Source organism: Mustela erminea, chromosome 6 (genome assembly GCF_009829155.1).
Source record: "Mustela erminea isolate mMusErm1 chromosome 6, mMusErm1.Pri, whole genome shotgun sequence".
NCBI lineage: Eukaryota > Metazoa > Chordata > Mammalia > Carnivora > Mustelidae > Mustela > Mustela erminea.
The window spans coordinates 6660164-6673242 of NC_045619.1; the positions used below are offsets into that span (position 1 = coordinate 6660164).

General features: G+C 42.7%; 1 protein-coding gene and 1 long non-coding RNA gene across 4 annotated transcripts in view; one reads left to right on the forward strand and one right to left on the reverse strand.

The window, feature by feature from the left end:
- Nucleotides 1-5504: 5504 nt before the first annotated feature.
- The window catches only part of WBP2NL (WBP2 N-terminal like), a 36838-nt gene continuing 29263 nt past the window's right edge, over nucleotides 5505-13079 (reverse strand). The window contains exons 7-8 of one of the 3 annotated variants that reach the window (XM_032346080.1): nucleotides 10603-10737; nucleotides 5505-5575 (exon numbers count right to left, since the gene is read on the reverse strand). The gene's annotated coding sequence lies outside the window, so the exon portion shown is untranslated. The other 2 variants (XM_032346082.1, XM_032346081.1) reach the window with 2 other exon arrangements.
- On the forward strand, nucleotides 5727-9162 carry LOC116592696. Its single transcript, XR_004286587.1, has 3 exons — nucleotides 5727-5887; nucleotides 6197-6366; nucleotides 9022-9162. It is a non-coding gene; the product is annotated as an uncharacterized LOC116592696 (long non-coding RNA).

Below are 13079 nucleotides of genomic sequence, written 5' to 3' on the forward strand. Positions count from 1 at the left end.
TTTTCTTCTGTTTACTTTGGATTTAAACTGGTTTTTCTCTAGTATCCTAAGGTAAAAGCTGAGGTTAGTGATATTAGATCTTTTACTACATTGCACAGTTTTGATAAGTTGTATTGAGCTTAATTTGGTTCAAATATATTTTGACTTTGGGGTGCCTGGATAGCTCAGTCAGTTAAGCAGCTGGCTCTTGATTTCAGCTCAAGTCATAATCTCAGGGTTCTGGGATCAAGTCCCACATTGGGCTCCGCACTCAGCAAGGAGTCTGCTTAAGGAGTCTCTCTCTCAAATAAAAAATCTTTAAAATTATATATATATGTGTATATATATACATGTATATACATATGTACATATATATGTAATTTTTTTCCTTTTTTGAGATCTCTTTGACCCATGTGTTATTTAGAATATGTTGTTTAACATTCAAATATTGGGGGATTTCCCCCCTATCTTTCTCTTCTTGACTTGTTTAATTTCATTTCAGTTTAAGAGTATACTTTGTATGATTTCTATACTTTTTTGATTTGTTGTGTTTTGTGTCCCAGAATGTGGTCTAGGTGAATGTTCCACGTGAGCTTGAGAAGAAGGCATATTCTGCTATTACTTGATGAGGTATTCTCTATCAATTAGATCTACTCATTTGATAGTGCTTGTTTAGTTCAACTACATCCTGATTTTCTGCCTGCTGGATCTGTCAGTAATACAGGGGTGTTGAATTCTCCAACTGTATTAGTGGATTTATCTATTTCTCCTTATAGTTCTGTTTTTGTCTCATATATTTTGGTCCTCTGTTAGGTAATTTTGTATTAAGGATTGCTATATCTTCTTGGAGAATTAACCCTTTTACCATTATATAATGACCCTCCTTCTCACAGATAAATTTCTTTGCTCTGAAGTCAGCTTTGAAATTAGTATGGCTACCTGGCTTTCTTTTGGTTTGTGTTAGCAAAGTATATCTTACTCTATCCTTTTTTCTTTTTAAAAAACTTGTGGTAAAATACACATAAAATTTACCATCTCAACCATTTTTAAGTTCAATGGTGTTAAGTATATTCACATTGTTGTGCAACTAAACCCCAAAACTTTTTCTATCCCTTTCCTCTTAATCTATCTGTGTCTTTATACTTAGAGTGGGTTTCTTGTAGCCAATATATAGTTGGGTTTTGTTTTTTTAATCCTTTCTTGACAGTCTCTGTCTTTTGATTTGTGTATTAAATCATTCAAAATGATTATTGATCGCATTGGATCAATATCTATTGTGTTTTTTACTGTCCTCTATCCATTGTCCGTGTTTTTTTTTCTTAATTTTTTTGCTTTCTATACTTTTTCTGCCTTTTTTTGGTTTTAATGAAGCATTTTACGTGATTCCATTTTCTCTCTCTTACAATGTCATTAATACTATTTTTTTCTAACATTTTAAAGTGGTTCCTCTAGAGTTTGCCATACCCATTTACTACTAATCCAAGTCCTCTTTCACGTAGCATTATACTGCTTCACAGAGCAAATACCTCGGAACCGAGTATTTCCAACTCCTCCTTCTAACACTGTCATCATTCATTTCACTTATCCATAAGCTGTAACACTGAACACCTTGTTGTTGTTCTTACCAATACTTTGAACAAACTGTTATGTCAGATCAGTTAAGAAGACTAAAGGATTTCATTTTACCTTCATTTATTCAGTCTCCAGCACTCTTCGCTTCTGTCTGTAGATCCAGATTTCTAATGTATAACATTTTCTCTCTAAAAGCTTCTTTAACATTTATTGCAAGGTAGCTCTGTTGGTGACAAATTCCCCAATTTTTCTTTGAGAAAGTATTTCTTGTTTTTGAAGGATAATTTGACTGAATATAGAATTCTACATTATTTTTCTTTGAAGGCTTTAAATATTACACTGCACTCTTTCCTGGTACGGTTTCTGAAGAGAAGTCTGATGTAATTCTTGTCCTTGTTCCTTTATAGGTAAGCTTTTCCCCTTCTGGCTTCGTTCAATATTTTCCTTCTGTCTTCAGGGTTCCCCCCCTCCCCGCCCCAGTTCAATATGATATGCCCAGTTGTAGATTTTTTTTGTATTTATCCTTTTTAGTATCCTTTAAGGTTCCTAGATTTGTGGTTTCTTTTCTGTCATTAATTTTGGAAAATTCTCAGTCATTATTTCTTTTGTTTCTATCTTTTTTCTTCTTTACATGTATGCTAAACATTTTGTAATTGTCCCACAGTTCTTGGGTGTTTTGCTCCATATTTTTCATTCCTTTCTCTCTTTTCAGTTTTGCAGATTACTAGTGATATATATTCAAACTCATTCTTTCCTTGGCCATGTCCAGTTCAGTGATGACCTCATCAAAGGTATGCTTCATTTGTTACAATGTTTTATTTTGTTTTGTTTCTAGCATTTCCTTTGATTGTTTCTTGGAGTTTCCATCTGTTCTTGAATGTTGTCTATTTCTTCCATTAAAGCTCATAGCATACTAATCAGTTGTTTTAAATTCCCTCTCTGGTAATTGCAACATCTTTGCCATTTATGAGTCTGGTTCTGATGACAGCTCTGTCCAAGTTGTGGTTTTTTGTCTTCTGGTATGACTTGCAGTTTTATGCTGAAAACCAGACATGATATACTTTGTAAACGAGATAGAAGAATATAGGCCTCAAGTGTGCAACTTTAGGTTTATCTGGTTTGGAGCTAGTCTGTGTTCACTGTTTACTATAGCCACAGGTTGTCAGAGATGAATTTCCTCTGGTGTTCTTATTTTTAACCCCCCGCCCCCTTGTCTTTGTATTTCCCTAGAGACATCTTTTTTTTTTTTTTTTTTTTTTTTTTTTTTTTTAAAGATTTTATTTATTTATTTGACAGAGAGAGATCACAAGTAGGCATAGAGGCAGGCAGAGAGAGAGAGAGAGAGGAGGAAGCTGGCTCCCTGCCAAGCAGAGAGCACGACGCGGGACTCGATCCCAGGACCCCTAGAGACATCTTAAATAAGGTCTGAGACGTGCTGGTCTTTCATTTGCAATCTTGTTATTATGCAGATGCAGATGTGGTGGTAAGGTGTTGGGGGAAGGGAAGCATCCTATAGTCCTATGATTAGGTGTCAGTCTTTTAATGAGCCCATGGGCTTTTACCTCCATAAGTGCTTCTCAGTCACTGGGTTCCCCCACCCCCTTAGTTAAGGCAGAAAGGCTAAAGTGCTGGCCTTGGGTGTTTCCCTTCTCTGGGTCAGTTAGGCTCTAGTTAAGAATTTCTCTTAAGGGTAGTCCATGTTAAGGAGAACATAATGCTCTGGGTGTATTTTTAATATAGCTAGTTTTCTATTCTTCCTGCTGGAAGCACAAAAGGATTTTTTTTCACTCTCTACTGTGGGGGATTTGGCAGGACTCCTGGAGTCAACACTCACAAAAATGGCAGGCCCTCTTGAAAAAAAGTTTTTTTAAAGATTTTATTTGTTTATTCGACAGACAAAGATCACAAGTAGGCAGAGAGGCAGACAGAGAGAGGAGGAAGCAGGCTCCCTGCAGAGCAGAGAGCCTGATGCGGGGCTTGATTCCAGGACCCTGGGATCATGACCTGAGCCAAAAGCAGAGGCTTTAACCCACTGAGCCACCCAGGTGCCCCTCAAGTGGAAATATTTCTGAAATAGTCCCAAACTGAGGTGCATCAATGCCCAAACAGAGGTATGAGGACCAAGGAAATTAAGACCATCTGAGCAAGGTAAGAGAGAGCCCGACAACCTCCCCAGGGAGACCACACGGAGGGTGGAGTCCTCATCTGCTACCAGTCTAGAGTTCATGGGTGGGTGGGGTCCAGCACAGAGTGGACACTTGCAAAACACAGTAAAACTCTCTCTCTCTGGAGCAGTCTGTGTAGCCTCCGATCAGGGCATGTCAGATCCCTCAGAGCACAGAGCTGGCGTAAAGCTGCCTCAGTAGATCCTTGACCTGAACTGATCCTTAGGAAGCTGAGAGCACAATATTGGGCAGCACAGTGAACACGCGGTCAGCCCACGGCTCTCGCAACAATTTATCGCGGCCCTCCTCTCTGTGGAGAGTCAGAGGGCAGGCTTCCCTGGTTTAGGCAAGTACTCCATCCAGGGGATTCAGAGACATCAACACTAAAAAGATGCATCTGTCTCAGAACCAGACAATGAACCATTGAAGCAAGACAAGTGCAGAGCTCAGCCAGGAAACTAAGAGTCCAGGCATGTCCAAGCTACCCAGGGTGGTCCCGCGGGACCAGCAACAGGCAGTGCGTATCACAGACGCTCTCAGGAACAGAGAGACCAACGGCACGGCAGAGGTGTTGCGACAGCAAGCAGACTTTAATCAAGGATGTAAAGCCAGGGTGACTCCCGCCTCTTCGGTTACATTAGCTTCTTTTTTCTCCTCAGGACATAGGCAGGAGGAAGAAGGCCTGTTTTCTAACGAGAATCTAGAAATCAGTCTCCATCCCCAAGCTGTATTACGTGGACTGGTTCAGATCTCTCTCTCCAGTTGGTTTGCAATCCGTTTTCAAGCTTTTTCCTTCCTTGAGAAAAGTCTTCTCACATTCACCTATGTCTTGAGTCACCCTGGAATTAAGCTGCCTCTACACTAGCTGTTTCCTGTCTGGAACATTCTACCGCAAGTATCTGCATGGCTAGCTCCCTCAGCTCCTTCATCCTTCCAGTCTTCACTCAGACATTACCTACTTGACAAGGTTCCGCTGAAGTCTGCTCCCTCTGCCACCCCCTGGCATTCCCGATCTCCCACACCTCGCTCTGTACTTTTCTGTAACTCTTACCAACTTCTGTGTCTTTGCTTCTCCTGCAGTTTGAGTAGGAGATGCCCACTTATATCACATAACTAATGTAGTGACTGCATCTCAGTATCACTACAGTGGACGCTCCACAAGAGCAGGGACTTCTGTCTGGTCACTGATATCCCAATTGCTCAAAGATGGAACACAAAAGGCAATTCAATAAAAGAGTGTGTGCCAACGAGAAGCAAAGCCTAGCTCGGACCCCGCCCTGTCACTCACTAGCCAGCTGTGTGCTTTAGGCAGTCTGCCTCCCTCTCTGCTCCGCTTCTCACACTCTGAGACTGGAGACCAAGTCCTTACCCTGCTAGGTTATGCCTGGAAAGTGCCTAGCAGCGTGCTTGCTTAGTTCAGAAATGGGCCAGCCCTCTGACATAATTACTGACTGTCTCAAACTCTTCACCTCCAGTCTGTTCTACATACTCTTCACTCAGGGGCATCACTAAGGCCATTGACGCAGGCCTGTGATGAGGGCAAGAGGCCAAGGAAAAAAACCAAAGATTTCAGGGTTCCCTTTTTCCTGCACCAGCTTAGCTGACTTGAGGGCAGCTAGCCTTGGGCTCCCCAACCCCCACACCCCAGTTACAAGGCAGCAGAGGATCTAGAACAAATCTTCTGGCCCTGTGAGAAATCTGAGCCCTCTTTGACCTACTAGACCATACTGGATGCCCTCCGACCACCAGGGATTGTAAGCCCACAACCAGGAAGGGACTCTGAGCTTACCAGGACCTCACAGATGTGCGGAGAGGATTGAGGTACCACATGCAAGGAAACACCTCCTACTGCCTGGCACCTGTGGGATGAAAAGAGGATGATGCTAGGAGGTGGGCTCCTCAGTCAGGAGTTAGAGTCATAGGCTCTGGAGTTCATGTTCAGCCTGAGTTCATGTTCTGTGTCCACCACTCCACAGGTGTGGCTTCTTTGGTTTCCCGAGGTCGCCAAGCTTTAGTGTGCTTAGCTGTAAAATGAGGAAATGAACAGTCCCCACCTCACTGAATTACTGTGGGGATGAAGTGAGACATGCTTATGAAGTGCCTTAGCACGCTGCCAGGCACTCACCTTTAGTAATGATCATTAATTCACTTCCAAAGACCCTTGACACCAGGTAAGTTCTATGGGACCACCTTGCCAGCAGTGGCTTTGGCCAGTAGGAACCATATAAACCATGGCTGTGAGGTAGGAAGAGGTGAAACATAACCATGCCTTCAGGACTGTTCAACTCAAGCAGACAGAGAAGGGACAGCTTTCTCTAAAATCTGAAATTCTAATCCTCTCTAACAGCCTGCCAAACAAAACTCATCCTGCAAATTATACTCTTCAACTGGTGGCCAGAACTTAATGGTGTATATATGTGATGTGTGTGTACATGATGAATCAAGAAACACAATTTTTCACATCCTTATTCCTTCAACAGATGTTTACTGGACACCCACTCTGTGCAACACCTTCTGCTAAGTGTCCCTGCAATGTGACACAGGCTCTGTTCTCAAGGAGATCACAGGTCATGGAGGAGATGGGCACGCAAGCAATCCCAATAGGTTTGGTACAGGTTTTCACCAGGAACAATGCAAGCTCAGAAGAAGGGTAATTATTCTGGAAGGGGAGTACTCAAAAGAAAGAACTTTTCACCCTGTTTTTTTGAGAGATTCCACCCAGCATTAGGGAACCCATTGAGGAAGGCCAGGGACCTAGTTTTATCACTGTATTAATCATATCTTTTATTTTCTGTAGTCTGATTCTTGGACATCAGGGGACTTGCTACCCCTAAAGGGGCTGCCCCTCTCAAGGTTAGCCAGTTTCTAAAGACGGTAAACAAGCTGCCAGAAAACGTGCCTTTCAAAAGGAAGCAAACCATTCTGGAGCCATTCCCCCAACCACCTCTTTTATGAGGCTCTACCTGCTCTAATCATCCCTGGGCCTGGTACTGGACAAACAGGGACAGCCTCTCTGACCCTGAGCCCACTGAAATTACTGAAACTGTGCAATCCTAAACCTGCTTACCCTGCCTCGCCTATTCCTTCCCATGGAAACCACAGTAAAGACTCTGGTACAGTTTCCCTCACCCCTGGTGCTTTCCTTAGTGGCGCCCGTGGCGTGGCATGCCACTGCCTTTGCATCTATAAGTGTAACAGATTATCTTCTCAACAGCAGCTGTCTCCTGATCCATTGGCCTTATCATACCTAAATAATAAAATCTATACTAAAACAATAACCAGAAATTCTTTTCCCTGAATCCTACAGAAGAGTGGCAGAATGAGGCGAACAATTACCTGACAACTGGTTCTCTTTTTGCCCTAAAGCACTGATCAGTAAGTTCTTAGAAGACAGGGACAATATTTTAAACAACTTTGTCCCCTCTCTACAGCACTAGGAGTAATGGCCCAATAAATGTCCTCAGAGAACTCACAGTTCAGGGCAGAGACAGACATATAAACCAGCAATGACAATTTACTCTGTAAGTGCTCTCTAATGGAGTCATGCACAAACCAGAGTGGGACAGGAGAAGAAATAACATCTGAATTTGGTTGGGAAGTTCAGGAATTTTTCATAGAGCCTTTGAGTTGGGACTGAGCAGATGAACAGAACTTCGCCAGGCAGCCAAAATTATCATAGTATCGGAGCGGGGAGAGGCGTAGGTCGAAAGCATTCTAAACACGTACATGGTGAAAGAGGAGGAGCAAGGCACGTTCTGGTAACTTCTCACCAAACTCAGGAGATGACTATTACCTCTCTTGGAGATGGAGGATGAAAGTGTCCCTGCTTTTTCTCACAACGCAAAAATCTAGCCCCAGTGGCTTTGGGGCTAGAGATTTGTCAAATGACTATTTAGACCTTAAAAAGAATTTAACAACTGTGTTCAATATTAGTAGCTACTTATTAATACTCAGTTCAATTAAAAACCTGTTTTATTTTTAATAATAAGTGCTCATTACTAAATGTTATACAAAATTTTTAAACATTAGCTACTAAATGCATAGCTAATCAAATGGCTGGTCGAATCTATAGATCCTCTCCCTTAGACTGAATCCCTTCTTCTTGAGCCATTTAAGAATCTTCAAAAAGGGGCGCCTGGGTGGCTCAGTGGGTTAAAGCCTCTGCCTTCGGCTCAGGTCATGATCCCAGGGTCCTGGGATCGAGCCCCACATCGGGCTCTCTGCTCAGCGGGGAGCCTGCTCCCTCCTCTCTCTCTCTGCCTGCCTCTCTGCCTACTTGTGATCTCTGTCTGTCAAATAAATAAATAAATAAAATCTTTAAAAAAAAAAGAATCTTCAAAAAGTTTATCCTCCAGCAGTCCATGGTCGAGTGTGCCACACTATCTCCCTCTCCTAAAGGCACTCCACGTAAAGGTTGGGATGGATGCCACATGTTTTACTTCTTACCAGATGGCTAGGGCACCTGTGCAGTATGAATTTGAATTGGGTCTTTACATCCTTTTTTTTTTTTTTTTTAAAGATTCTATTTATTTATTTGAGAGAGAGACAGTAAGAGAGAGCATGAGTGAGGAGAAGGTCAGAGGGAGAAGCAGACTCCCCGTGGAGCTGGGAGCCCGATGCGGGACTCGATCCCGGGACTCCAGGATCATGACCTGAGCAGTCGTCCAACCAACTGAGCCACCCAGGCGCCCCGGGTCTTTACATCCTATACATAGTCACATATACATGATTTCAAGCAAGCAGCCAGGCAGTTGGTAATAAAAGCCAAGTCAGCATAAAGGCAAAGGCTCTCTATTATAATCTTCTGTGGAAACCCAAATCCTGAGATTAGGATAACAGCTGCTCAAGAAGTAGAAGGGATGGGGGTGCTGGAGAATCTGAGAGGTTGGGAAAGAACTGGAGCCTCTCCAGGAGAGGCACTGGAGTCTTGCTCCCCAGGGCTCAGGGGTGACATGGTACATGGAATTGGACCTCTGGCACCCAGCCGCCAGGACCCACCCAAGATTCCAGGGACATGAGGGAACAAACGAGCTATCAGACTTAATGGGACCAGGACTGGGTAGCTCTTTCAGAAGTAATCTGATGCCTGGAAGGGACTTCCCGGAGTCTTGATGCCACACGAGATCTGGATACTTTTGCATCATCTCAGGAGTTTGGGGGAATCCACCAGCAAGGCAGATGGTGGGGGGGATCTTGATAACAGAACTAAATTAAGGGATAACAAAGACATGCAATATTTCCTGCATATGTTAATCTATGGACTGGAAAATCCCACCCACTCTACATTTTCCTCTTGATTCCACAGGACAGTCAAGCCAGAAGGCTCTGCAGCAGCAGGCTGACAAGCATCCACTCATCCAGGAAAAAGACTATTTAGGGGGCCCCTGGTGGCTCAGTGGTTAAGCGGTTGCCTTCGGTTTGCATCATGATCCCAAGGTCCTGAGATCGGCACTGCTTCAGGCTCCCTCCTTGGTGGGAAGCCTGCTTTCCGTTTCCCACCTCCCCTGCTTCTGTTCCTGCTCTCACTGTGTCTCTTTGTCAATTAAATAAATAAAATCTTTTTTAAAAAAGAGAGAATATTTAGATGCTTATTTTGTGGGTCCACTAGCAGATACTGCAGAGATAAAAGGCCTTCTTCCTTTCCCTTTATATTTCTAATAGGAAATGAGGAGACAAAGTATAGACAGCAAGAGCAGTTTCTGTATTGCAGCTGGGGAAGAGACAGGAAGAAGATAGAATCCACAGTTCAGGGAGTGAGTCAGGAAGGAAGCATCCAAAATGTCAGTGGAGGGGTGTCTGGGTGGTTCAGTCCATTAAGCGTCTGCCTTGGGCTCATGTCATGATCTCAGGATCCTGTGATCAGCCCTAGGAGCCCTATGTTAGGCTCCTTGCTCAGCGGCGAGTCTGTTTTTCCCTCTCGGTCCCCTCCCAACTTGTATACTCTCTCTCTCTCAAATAAAAAAAAAAAAAAAAAAACTTTTAAAAAATTGTCAGTGGGGAGCTGACTGACCCAGCGTTAGTGCTTTCAGCACATAAGAGGTCTAGCTGAACTCTCACTGGACTTGTGATAGGCGGCACAAAATCAGATCCCTTTGGATACACAGGACCCAAAGCTCTTTTAATAGGATGTGCTTTTTTTTTTTTTAAAGATTTTATTTATTTATTTGACAGAGAGAGAGATCACAAGCAGGCAGAGAGGCAGGCAGAGAGAGGGGGGAAGCAGGCTCCTCGCTGAGCAGAGAGCCTGGGATGTGCTTCCTATAGAAAGACTCTGAGTCTTCGGGGGAACAGCTGCACCAGGTAGTAGGAGCTAAGAGTAGTAGGTCTGTCACATAGCCCCAAATGGATCCAAACTGTGGCTCTCCTTGGTTCCATCTCTATACAACCACAACCGTTGGTTGTATTCGGGCAGCCTGGTGAAACAGGTGAACAGGTTCCCTTCGCAGGGGAGAACATTACGGAATTCCACCTCCAGGAGACTTGGACTTACGAGTCCTTCTAGGTCACTGGACCTCACTTCAAATTCACCTGGTACAGGGGCCCCTGGGTGGCTCAATTAGGCATTTGACTCTTGGCTTTGGCTCAGGTCATAATCTCAGGGTTATGAGATCAAGCCCCTCCCCACCCCATGCCAAGTTAGACTCTGCACTCTGCGAGGAACCTGCTTGAGGATTCTTCCCCTCGGCCCCTCCTCCCACTCACACATGCTCTCTCTCTCAAATCAATCCATCTCTAAAAAAAAACCTAGAATGAAGAGCAGAAGACAAACTCTAGTTGCTACTCTTTTAGAATTCTAAGCCCAGAGTATGTCTGCCAGACATTAGTTATTTAGAGAACTATCCTGGCATAAAAGAGGTCTCACCCCTTGACCCTATTCCCAACTTACCATCACACTCCAGCAGAAACTGAAAAGCTGAATGAGGGAAACCCTATTCCTGCTCTGGTTTGTAGAATCTCTCCCTCTTCATCTTGTCACTTCTGCCCATGTAGAGAGGTTTAGAAGTGAGAAAAGAAGAAACCCCTGAAAGAAAAAAAAAAAAATCCTATCACTTTCCTCAAAAAGATTTTAAGAGAAAGAGATCTGGAACCTGTGACCCACATTTAAGATCCATATGATCTAAGTTATCTATGTGGAACCTTTAGAAAAGGGTTCTATCTATGGTTTCCCTTTGTACTTCTTCCCTTCATGACAGTTGTCTGAGCATACTGTCAACCCCTCGTGCTACTGACACGCCAGCTTCGAGCCCCGTGACTCCATGCCAGTAATTTCAGAGAGGAATCTGGAGCTACTTTCTATATCAACATTTGCCTTCTTCAAGAAGATCCCCTGCTGTCTACAAACTGGACATGAAACTCTTTTTCTTGGAAGGGAAAGAATGGTCCGTGACTTGTCTCATTGCTGGAAAGAGTTTCAAGGGCTAGCATATTCCAGAGACTTACAGGACTTTAATTCTAATATCCCCTCATTCCAGAAAGTGTTTCTCAATGTTTGTTCCACTGAGTAATAGTTTTTCCAAAATGTTTAGTGAATAAAATAGTCTAAGGTCAAATTATTTTGAAAAAATGTGTATAGGGGCGCCTGGGTGGTTCAGTGGGTTAAGCCTCTGCCTTTGCCTCAGCTCATGATCTCAGGGTCCTGGGATCGAGCCCTGCATCGGGCTCTGCTGTCAGGGAGCCTGCTTCCCCCCTCTCTACCTGCCACTCTGCCTACTTGTGATCTCTCTCTCTGTCAAATAAATAAATAAAATCTTAAAAAAAATTTTTTTTAAAAATATGTATATTTTGAAATTCTCTCCCTCTAGGGGATTTATGTTCATTAGTATATTCAGGTGCTGAGAAATCATAAAGTAAAGAAATCTGTTCACCGGGCTTTTTCAAATATATATGACTCCATAAACCTCCTTTTCACTTAAGACCCATTAACACCCACCACTTCCTTAGGAAAGACTATCCTTGGCAACATAGGAGCATCTGGTTTCCTGATTGTTACAACGAAGATCAATCAGTAACTCTAACCTCTTTTAAGGAAATAATCCAAGATTTTTTTTAAAAGCTCTCTATAAGAGGAGTTAATTGCAATGTTGTTTGTAACAGCAAAAACCTGGAAACAACTAAAATATCTTAAAATAAGTATCGAGAAAATATGTAATGGTGCAACCCTGTCAGAATATCATGTAACCACTAACAATATTATGAAGAATTCTTAAAAGCCTATGAAACTCATTAAACTATACATTAAGGAGTTCCTGGGTGGCTCAGTCATTAAGCAGCTGACTTCGGCTCAGGTCACGATCCCTAGGTCCTGGCGTCAAGCCCCGTGTAGGGCTCCCAGGAGCCTGCTTCTCCCTCTCCCTCTGCCTGCTGCTCCCCCTACTGTTCTATCAAATAAATAAATAAAATCTTTTTTTAAAGTACATTAAATATATACAATTTTTAATGTATCAATTATACCTCAAAGCCATTTAAAAAACCCTATGAAAATATAAAGTATCAGGTGAAACTGTATGTACAACATGTTTTCAGCTACATACAAAATATACATAGAAAAAATATATGATTTAAATGTCTTCTGGTTCTGGTAATATTGTGCACTACAGTTCCTGAAACCCTTCTCCTATATATCTAAAAACACTTGACATAATATTTTTAAGACACCATTTTTAGGTGGCTTGATGACCTGAAAACAAGCAAGAAAAGGCCAATTAAATCAGGGAGTTGGTCAAAGTAGGGGTTAAGAGTGAGCCTTAAGAGGCTGAAAACCTTGGAATAGTCTAGAATGAGTTCTCAGCAGGGAAGGCATTGACCCCCAGGGGGCAATTATGACATAAGTGGGGGCATTTCTGGTTATCACAGTTAGAGGCCACAGTTGGTATTTGCTAGGTGAGGGGTCAAGCATACTAGACATCCTGAAAAGTACAGGGCGGTTCCTCACAACAAACAAATGAGTCTCTGGCCATTGATACAGGTGAAACATGGGCTTGTTGTAATCATTTAAGCCTAGATCCTAACCCTGTTTCACACGATTTTAATACATACAGAACTTTTCAGGAATTCAACCACTATGTAAATCAAGGAAAAACTAAATCTTTTATTTGGAAATTTGTCAAGAATTGGTTATTTTGAAGATGGGATTGGGAGGGAGACAAACCATAAGTGACTCTTAATCTCACAAAACAAACTGAGGGTTGCTGGGGGGAGGGGGGTTGGGAGAAGGGGGGTGGGGTTATGGACATTGGGGAGAGTATGTGCTTTGGTGAGTGCTGTGAAGTGTGTAAACCTGGCGATTCACAGACCTGTACCCCTGGGGATAAAAATATATGTTTATAAAAAATAAAAAATTTAAAAAAAAACAAAAAACAATTG